Below are 10,147 nucleotides of genomic sequence, written 5' to 3' on the forward strand. Positions count from 1 at the left end.
TATGTGCCAGGCATTGTTTCTAGACACTTGAGGACACAGCGCCAGAGATGGTTTCTCTCATGGAGCTTACATTCTAGTGCCATGAGACAGACAATAAATCAATCACATACGTAACATCAGGGAATGATAAATGATATGAAAACAAAAGAGGAAGAAGGTGGAGAGCGGGGGTTAGGGGATGCCAGGGAGACCTCAGGAGGTGACACTGGAGCAGACTCCTAAATGAAGTGCAGTGTGAGACAGCGCCTCCAACCTTCATGATCCAGCAGGAGAGCTGGAGTTGGAGTGGCCAGGGCACTGAAGGAGAACCGGGTGAGGGTCATGGCATGGAAGCCAGGTGAAGAAAAGGTCCTGAAGAGACAGCAGTCAGTGGCTAACTATTGCTGAGAGGGTTGGCCCCTAGATATCACCAGTACCTGCAGAAGTGTGGTTCTGGTGAAGGGGTGAGGCCAAAGCCCAGGTGGAGTAGGTTCAAGACAGAATGAGAGGGGAGGAAACAGAGCAGCATGTCTGACAATTCTCTGGGAATATTTACTATAGGGAGGGGAGAGGATGGGAGAATAGCTGACTGGGATCTAAGGTCAAGAGCGTGTTGTTGCTGTGGCTTTTTCCCTCAAGATGACAGATCCTACAGTATTTCTCTCTTGGGGATTATCCATCAAGGGAAAACTGAGGCTGCAGGAAGGAAAGGAGATATATGCATGAGGGAAAGCCTTGAATGCCAACAGAAAACAGGCTCCAGGTCACATGTGGTTACCATGCTGTGTGGTTACATTGTAGATAGGCTAGCAGAACTAACATGGGAAGATGATGAAACTAGTTTCTAATTGCTTCCTTTCTCTCTGTGAAATAAGCCAGGTCATCAGCTGAGAGTGGAGTGGGGACAGAAACACAGTGGACTCAACAGTGCCAAGAGTCCCCCTTGAGGATTGTGGTCATAAACCAAAAGCAAGACAATGCAGATGGCTGAGTGTTTTCTCCAGCCAGCTTCATCAGCCGGGGGCAGGACCAGGGTGAGCAGAGGGTGAAGATTTCCCAAGAAAGTAAGATGAAGGGAGAAAGGGTCAAGGGAGTTGAGAGAGTATGCAAGCACCTGAGCTGGGGGTGGGGGGATGATGAGGACAATAAAAAAGAGAAGGCTGATGGACAATAAAAAAGTGTAAGGGTCACTAGGTCAGAGGCCCTTGTAGGGTGAAGGATACATAGAATTGGGTACTAAAGCGGATAAGATGAAAGCAAAAAGATGAAGGTCAGCCTGGAATGCTTGTCAAGATTTTGGGGGAGATGCGATTATTGGTAATATAGACTACAACCGGGTTTTTCAAATGATGGGTTGCAAGTTTAGTGGGTTAGTGAAATCAATTTGGTGGGTCATTACCAGCATTTTTTTTTAATGAAAAAGAATAAAAAGTATGAGAGTACATTATACCTAGTAACAGTAAATACTGTTTTGTGAAACTTGTTTCAGTTGTGTGGGTTTTTGTATTGTGTCATCACATGAGATGTATTTCTCCTGTGGATTGGGGTTAAAAAAACTTACAGGACACTAGGTCAAGGTTTCTCAACCTTGGCATCACTGGCATTTTAGTCCACAGAATTGTTTCTTATAGGAGCTCTCCTGTGCAATGTAGAGTGTTTAGCAGCATCCCAGACCTCTAGTCACTAAATATCAGTAGCACCCCATCCTTCCCTCAAGTTGGGACAGAAAAAATGTCCCTAGACATTGTCAAATATCCTCGGAGTGGCAAAATTACTGAGAACCAGTGGTCTGGAGATAACCATGAGAGGGATGGCTAAACCAGTATAGAGGAAAAGATAACTGACAGAGAGTTGGTCAAGGGATTGAGTTGGGTGGACCAATCTATACAGATGTTCAAGTCACCAAAAGTGTTGAGAGGAGGGGCTGTGGGCCAGATGAACACAATCTTCCAAGAATGAGGCACAGTGACCCAGAGGACTGCACTTAAGTGTTCTCTAGCCTGGCTACACATTAGAACTACCTGGAGCACTCCCCCACCAATGCTCAGGTCCCACCCAAAGCAACTAAATCAGAATCTCCAGGTGATTCCAACGTGCAGCCAGGGTCGCAAACTCTATAGACGAGACCCACCCTATGAGGCCCAGTTTAAGGATGCCCTCCTTCATGAAAATTCCTCTCCCATTTTGCTTTTTTCATATGCCCCACTACCTCTACCAATTTTGTTTTGCTTATAACTTACATGTGAAATCATTAGAAAAGAATAAAAAGCACAAAATTTAAGTGGCTAAAAACAGAACAAATGTTTATCAGCTAAAGAATTTTAGAGTTAGGGGACCCACCAGTGGGGAGAGGAGCCTTTCAGGGAAACCTCTTGAGCTTCAAATCACCCAAGCCTCTCAAGGACATCCAGACAAGTGAGGGTCCCTGAGGGCAGCCAAGCGCTTAATGTGTCACCGATATGCATTGTTAGAAATGTGTCCCTTGGGCAACGCTGTAATAAACATATGTTGAAATTACAATCACGTGTCACTTGACAGGGAAACATTCTCTCAGAGAGATGTGTCGTTAAGCAGTTTCATCGTTGTATGAACATCACAGAATGTGCTTACACAAACCTAGATGGTACAGCCTCATACACACCTAGGCTATATGGTACTAATCTTATGGGACCACCATCGTATATGCGGTCTGTCATTTACTAAAATGTCATTATGCGGTGCATGACTGTAATGGCTATTGCACTTAATTTTCTCAAAAAAACTGCACCATTGATCAGATTACAACACAATTTAAGAAACTTTTATCATCTGGTCACCATTTTCTTCACAATACCCTTCACGTGGAGCCAACTTTTATTAACAGAAATCAATGACATTAAATCTTGAATACGTACTTACGTACGATGCAAAACAAAAAAAACAGGAATCTGAGAATCTCTGACAGTCCTCTCCACTTTCCCATGAGACTCCCTTATAGGGTACTTAAAACGATATCCATGAACTCTGACTTTCACTGTTGATTAAACACATACAACCATCTATAAAACATCACTAAATCCCCAAACATCTACAAAAGAAACAGACAACAGTTGGGTAGTATAAGCCAAATGTTTATTTTTCCCAGCTTGGTGAAACTGATAAAACTGAGTTAACTTGCCTCGCTTGGCATTCTCACTTTCATCCATGACAGGGCAGAGCACTGGCTGGACAAGAACATAAGATATGCAAAACAGAGGGAGCTGTTCCTCTACACAAGGGGTTCTCAAAGTGTGGGCCGTGACCAGCAAGATCAGCATTACCTAGGAACTCATTAAAAATGCAAATTATCAGATTGCACCCAAGACTTAGGGAACCTGAAAGTCTGGCCCAACTCTGGGTTTTAACAAGCCCTCCAGGTGATTCTCATGCATTCTAGCTTGGGAACCACCACCCAGATCTAAACCATGGTTTTCAAATTGTGTGGCAGAGCTCTGGCTTCCAGTGGGTTGAGATTGTGAGTCTCCCACCAGGAGTCACAGCGTCATGGGGTATGTACGTTTTAAAATGTGGATGGAGGTTCCACTGCATTTGAAAGTTTGGGTTTAGCAGTAACTACCAGGAACTCATAAATTCTATCAAGTTTCAAAAATCGCATTAAGAGGCAGGATTGAAAATGGTACAGATGGAGCAATCAGCTAAGCTAGGGATAGTATGGAAGGGGACCTAGGTTCACATGCCAGCACAGCCATTAAACAGCACCTCTCTGGGCCTCAAATAGGAAAACCAGCTTTGAGGAGATGCTGCTGCTATCCAGGAAGACTCTTCAGTTGGCCAGAAAATCCCCTTCAAGGACTGCCATTGGTCTTCCCTCAGAATGGGATCAGAGAAAGTCACGACAAAGAAGTGCTTGGGGGCCGGCCCATGGCCGAGCAGTTAAGTTCGCCTGCTCCACTTCGGTGGTCCAGGGTTTTGCTGGTCTGGATCCTGGGCATGGACATGGCACCACTCATCAAGCTCAACTATAAGGACTCACAACTGGAACACATAACTATGTACTGGGGGGCTCTGGGGAGAAAACAAAAAAAAAGAGGAAGATTGGCAACAGATGTTAGCTCAGGGCCAATCTATAAAAAAAAAATTAAAATCTTTCTGAAAAAAAAGAAGGGCTTGCTAAGAGCTTTCCTGATCTCCTATTTTCACTACTCTCCTGGGGTATCAAGGTAAACAGCTTTTCCTGAAGCCATCCTTTACACTGAAGGACTTTACTAAAAGTTGGGAAATTACAGGATTTCAGAAGATACTTAAGTGAAAGTTTGCAAAGAGATAAGAAATTGCTGCAGAAGGCGTCAGAGAAAAAACGTGAGATACTGCCCAGCTTTTGTTTCCAAAATGGTTCCAGACGAGATTCCTATTCATGAAACAAATAACATTTTGAAGTGTTTTCATACAGAAAAGCCAGCGTGTTTGAGCAAGTAAACCATTTGAGGTGTATATCGAGCAAGTTAATCACCACATCCTTTTAAATTGCCAATTTTAAATAATTTTAAATTTTATGCATCCTTCCACATCTTTCTCCAAGGTCATACAAATAGAGCTTCTTTTGTAAATCAGAGATAGGATCATACTACATATGATACTCTGGATATCATGGACATCCCTCACAAAACAATCCACAGTATGGCTGTACCCTATTTTACTCATCCTACTGATGGACATTCATGTTGCTTCCAGTTTACTGTAATAATCCTGCAATAAACATCCTCACACACAGATCCTGACATGCTTATGTTTTTATTTCTGTAAGACAGCACTCCAAATATGGGGTTGCTGGGTCATAGGGCATGCATGTTCCAAATCTGCACAGAAACTGTCTGCTTTACCTAAAGGTTGCCGCAATTCATATTCCCACCAAGAGTCTGAGAATTGCCCCACACATCTAACAGAAGATGTTACTAACCTTTAAAAGGTGAATCAATTGGATGGACAGGAAACTAATCTCTCTTTGTTTTTTAATTTGCATTTCCCTGACCATTATGGAGGTTAAGAATCTTTTCACATTTATTTACCATTTGCATATCTTCTTTTCAGAATTGCTGGTTCACATCCTTTGCTCATCTTTCTATTGTGTTGCCCTTCAAGTCCTATTTAATCACACACTTATCTCTCCCCACCCCCATTCTACTAAATACATAAGGTACAAAAAAAGTCACCCTCTAGGAACTCAGCATGTGGGATGAGGGCAGGGGATGTCTTCTGAGCATGAAGTACATGGTAAGCCCTCAAAAACAATTGCTGAATAAGTGAATAGCAGACTTAGAGAATTTTATTTGTTAAGATTGCAGCTAGAAGAGTAATAAGGAAATATAAATATTCATTACTTGTTCTACATATTCAGAACAGCATCGCTTTGGCTGAAATTAAATTGTTGGTTAAGAGAAAAACAAAACCATGATCCTGGCACTGACTCTGACAATCCACTGTGAAATGGGTGGCAAATGAGCCCAGTCTTAATGCATAGCTCTGGGTGACACATAAATAAAGGCTCTCACAATCAAAGCATTTTGTACCCAGCCTTGTCATTCATATGGCACCTGCCACTGAGCCACAGGTTGTTAGGAGGGTCAATGAACAGGGAAGCCTACCTTAAGCATTTTGTTTCTTTTTTCTTTTTTTGTATCCACCCCCCCCTCCAAGATTTTTTTGCCTTTCAAAATCTCCTGCTTATTGGGGAGGGGGCTATGGGAAGGGCCTACAGAGGGACTTTGACAGAGTTCAGATTCTTTAACTCTTTTAACTTTAGGCAAAACATCTGGTTATACCCACCGTTTATCCCCATTCCTTGTAATAGTTTTGTTTGGCTTATGTTTTAACTGGTCTCCTTATTAAATATAAAAGTAATAGGATTAAAAATTTCTGGGGGAAAGTACTATAATTAAAAAGGCACCAGTTGGGTATGTTAAGCTAATTCTAGCCCTGCTTATTAAGTTTTCTTTCTTGTCTTTAAAATTTTTTGTACCCAATAAAAATAACTGAATTATTTAACTCGTTTTTAGTACTTCCTGTATTGGACAACCACCACCCAAAACCTCCAGGAAACATCATGACTCAAAGGTTCTGGAGCAATAATGTCACAGATCACAAGTTTAAGACACCATTCCCAGAGTCTGGGCATGCCACACACACACCACAACACACACACCACAACGCCTGGTAAATTGACAGGCAACTCTCCAACATGCATAGGCATTTTCTAACCTTTTGAAGTTACAAAATCTTCTTAATAGGAAAAAAATGCAGGAACTTTGATCAAGCCATGAAGTTATAATAAAAATCAGGCAAGAGGCAACAAAGCACAATTTATAAATTTGGGAATGAACACTGAAGGGTTTGCAATAAAACTTCTCTCTTTCAATTTTTATTTCAGCTTTCTTAAGAAAATTTCTCTTTTTACATTTTTATTATATTATGTTTAGCACATGCACAAAAATATCTGACATATGCAGTTATAAAGCATAATGCTAAAATGAATAAATATATCTTTAGATGTATAGTGTTTTTTTCTGAGCATAGTTGGGCAAAAAATCAGATTGTTCTCCACCTGTAACCCATCCTTAACTGCTCTTGGGAACCAATGATCTGCTGGGAGTTAGTGGGGGACTCGGTAAAATTGTGAGATATAAAAGAAAGAGGACAAGAAAATAACACACAGACACCCCTCTTTAAAACTTGACTTCACTTAAAAATACTCTAGGCAACAGTGTTTGAAAAACCCTGAACAAGTAGGTTTAGCAGTAGGTGAATTCAAGACACACATATAAGCGCATGCCTGTAAAGAATATCCCCAGTAACTCTCGCAACAGGGTCAAGTTTAAAAAGTTCACTTTCCCCTAGGAGGTAGAAGTACATCAATGCCAAAAATAGAGACTCTAAAACTCTTTAGTATCTCCTTGATAACCTGAGTGGGTACAAAGGCAGAGAGAAAACAGCGCCTTCCCCAAGCTGAGGAGCCCTGTGTTTCTGATTCAAGGTATCACCTCTAAGACTGGGAACTTTACGAAACGGATGGAGGCTTTCCGCAATGGATTCGATTCTCTCCCAAATTAGTTATGCTAATTTTAGATAAATCTATCTTGGGCTCTGGGTGTTTTCCACAATTCTAGGGCTCAATGAAAAAAACCAGCGTTCACACAGACATCCCTCCTCTCTCAAGGCCGCTTATCGAGTCACATCCACCATCTCTCGGAGGTTTTTGCGTAGATATTCTAAATCAGCAATCAAGGAGGATAAAATCTTGGAAACTGAATGGCTGACATTCACACTGGAGGCACTTAGCGAAGTGGACGGGAGAAAGAGCAGCCTAATCCCTGACATCACAGGACACATCTCCGAGGAAGCCGTCCCTCCTCCCCCACCCCTTCTGTGATCCCTTGTGATCCAATGATGAAGCCCCAACGTGCTGACATGACCTCAATACAATGGCATCATTTCAATAAAACGCCAAGGAGAAAGCCTGGCACGTTCCTGCCAGCTGATTGTAGGTCAGCAAACATGCCCTTCCCAGCCCCTTCACCTAGCAGAGATCACAATCCATTTCACAAGTCAAGATTCCCCACCGCCCCACCCCTGAGAAGTCGCCAACTCCAGGCTCTGGATGATAGCGCGCAACCTGACGAATGCCACAACTCGGCACACCCAGGTACGATTAGAAGCCAAAGTAAGTGATACAGCACTAGAGTGCTAGTAATTTATGTATATTTGGGGGTCCACTTCTCAGAACATCATCCCTACCCTCCTGTCTTTAATCGTGTCTTGGACAACGCCAACATTCCAGCTCATCCCTCTCTCATCTTCTGGAAATCTCCAGAGGTTAGTTTTCACCACGAAACACAGGGATTCTGAAATCAACTCCTTTTCCCCAAGTCACCTCGGCTCTTCACCGGCAGCAAAAATCCAAGTTTCCCGAAGCGTCACCTGAAGCCTCAACTTCTGGAAACACCCCCTTACCTCGCCTCCACGAGCTGGCGCTCAGCGGGAGTCGACCACGCAGCCAGCCGCCGGCGCCGCCGCAGCCACGGAGGCGATAGGAGGCTCCGGCTGCTCTTCGGCCCCGGGACGCCCGCACGCCAGGCCCTCGGCCCTGATCCGCGAACCCGGGCGCCTCCTCTCCGCAGGGAGTGAGCGCCCGCGCCTTGCGGGGCGTCCGGACGAACCCTGGCGCCGGGAAAACGCTCTGCACCGGCGCCCGGCCGGCCGGGGGACGCCGCCAAGCGCACCGCTCCGGTGGAGCGCCCGGGCGGCCGCGGCGGCGGGGAGAGGGGCGTGTTCCTTGCGCCTCGGAGCCCGAACGGCGCGCCTCGGCAGGACAGGGGAGAGAGGCGAGCCGAGCGCGCAGTCCCTGACGGCGGCTCTCGGCCCTCAGCCCCGGCGGGGCCGGCCTGGCGACGCGCTGCAGCCCGCGCGCCCTTGTGGGGACAGCGGCCGTGCGCACCCTGCGCGGCCGCCTCCGCGCCGGCCTCGACGCGCAAACTTTCTCGGGGCAAACCGCTCCTGCCTCTCCCACGGGGGCAGCGCGCTATCCCCGGGGCCCAGAAACTGTTCGCCCCCTCCCCTCCGCGGCCAAGACCCACTGAAAATATGGCGCCCCTCGAACGTCGTTCCTCAGTCCCCTCAGGGAATCTCGAAACGCCCTTCTCCAGGAGCCCTGGCTCCTCGCGGGCGCGAAATTTCAGCTCGTGGGGCCGAGGACGGAGAGGGCGCCGCTCGTCCAGCGTGAGGCCAGTGGCACCGAATCCAAATCCTGCTCTCGCTCTCGGTCGGGCGCTGCCCCCATCCCTGAGCGGCCGCAGTTTGCTGGGGGCGAGATTGCCAAGTAAAGGGGAGTCGTGGAATCCGCAGGTCTGAGAGTCCGGGACTGGGGAAGGAGCTCCGCACCGGCGGGCTGTCTTTGCCCGGAGCCTTGGCCGGAGACTTGTTTGCAAAGTGGCGCTGGAGTCGGGGCGGCCAGTGCTGGAATGAAGCCGCTCCGCCCGCGCCAACTCTCCTGGCGCGGGGGCCCGGCCAGGGCCGAGGGGACACTCCATGCAGGCGGGGCCGCTTTTCAAAGCCCAGTTACCGGAAACCCAGCGGGAGCCCCGGCGGGGACCGGCTGACCACGGCCAGGAATCCGCTCTCAGGCGCCGGCTGCGAAGCTGTTTGCAAACCGCTGCGCCCAGGTCGAGTGCAGTGAAACATACATATGCAATAGACAGGTGCATTAAATTTATTTTATTTTTTTTTTCCCTGCTAAAAGCCCTCCTAGAACATCAAATCTGGGAGCTTTGCGGGTTTTTTTTTTTTTTTCTGCATTGGCATCACTCACGAGATGCAAAAGGAAAGAAAAAACCACCCACATTTTCCTTCTGTAGAGGGGAGGGAAAAGACACGAGAAATTCATGCAACGTGCATGCAGCTGGAGGAAGAGGAAAAACCGAGTGAGCCGTGCGTCTTACCGGGGGATGCATTTACTGTCTCATGGCAGAGCGCCTGCCCCGGAGTGCAGCCGGCGTCCCCCCGCGCGCAGGGAGACCGCTCCGCTCCCGCAGCCGCCTCAGCCGCTGCCGCCGCCGCTGGCTCCGAGCGCGGAACAAGAGCCGAGGGCGAGCGCGAGCGCACGGCCCGCGAGCGCCGGGAGGGCAGGAAGCGCGTCATCACTCGGGGACGGCGCGGCCCCGCGCGGCTCCGGTCCGGTAACGGCGCCTCGCGGTACCAGGGCTGGGCCAGCATGGGCTCCCGCGGGCCCCTCCTGGGTTTGCCCCGCGGCCCGGTGCTGAAAGGGTCCGCTAGGGAAGGCGACGCGCCGGCGGAGCTGTCGCGGAGAGAGGAGGGGGCTCAGGGTTACCTTGGCTCCCCAGAACTGGGGTTCTGCAGTGTAAGGGAGATTGGGGAGGGGGACACGGCGTCTGGTGGAAGCGACCGCACAACGCTTCCCTGGGACCACGGGCCAGGCCCTGGAGGAAGCGAGGTGTGGTTTGGATGAGAGGACCGTGGCGGGCCGTGGGGTCCTGCTGCGACGCCGTCGGCGGGACCCCAAGGCGGGGCTGTCCCGCTATGCACGTGTTGCACACGCGGACGCCGCAACTCTGCTGGTCAGAGGTCGCTCAGGGATTTAGAGAACGGCTTTAGGGATGGCGTGGGGACGGGCGAGAGGGGA

At 48.1% G+C, this 10,147-nt stretch overlaps 1 protein-coding gene across 8 annotated transcripts in view; it reads right to left on the reverse strand.

Moving 5' to 3' along the window:
• Positions 1–9,587, reverse strand: part of TLN2 (talin 2) — a 418,570-nt gene extending 408,983 nt beyond the window's left edge. For all 8 annotated transcript variants that reach the window (XM_070578546.1, XM_070578544.1, XM_070578536.1 and 5 more), the window contains exon 1: positions 9,447–9,587. The gene's annotated coding sequence lies outside the window, so the exon portion shown is untranslated. The remainder of the gene's footprint in view (positions 1–9,446) is intronic.
• Positions 9,588–10,147: the final 560 nt, after the last annotated feature.

The sequence above is a fragment of the Equus przewalskii genome, chromosome 1 (assembly GCF_037783145.1).
Source record: "Equus przewalskii isolate Varuska chromosome 1, EquPr2, whole genome shotgun sequence".
In the NCBI taxonomy this organism is placed as follows: domain Eukaryota; kingdom Metazoa; phylum Chordata; class Mammalia; order Perissodactyla; family Equidae; genus Equus; species Equus przewalskii.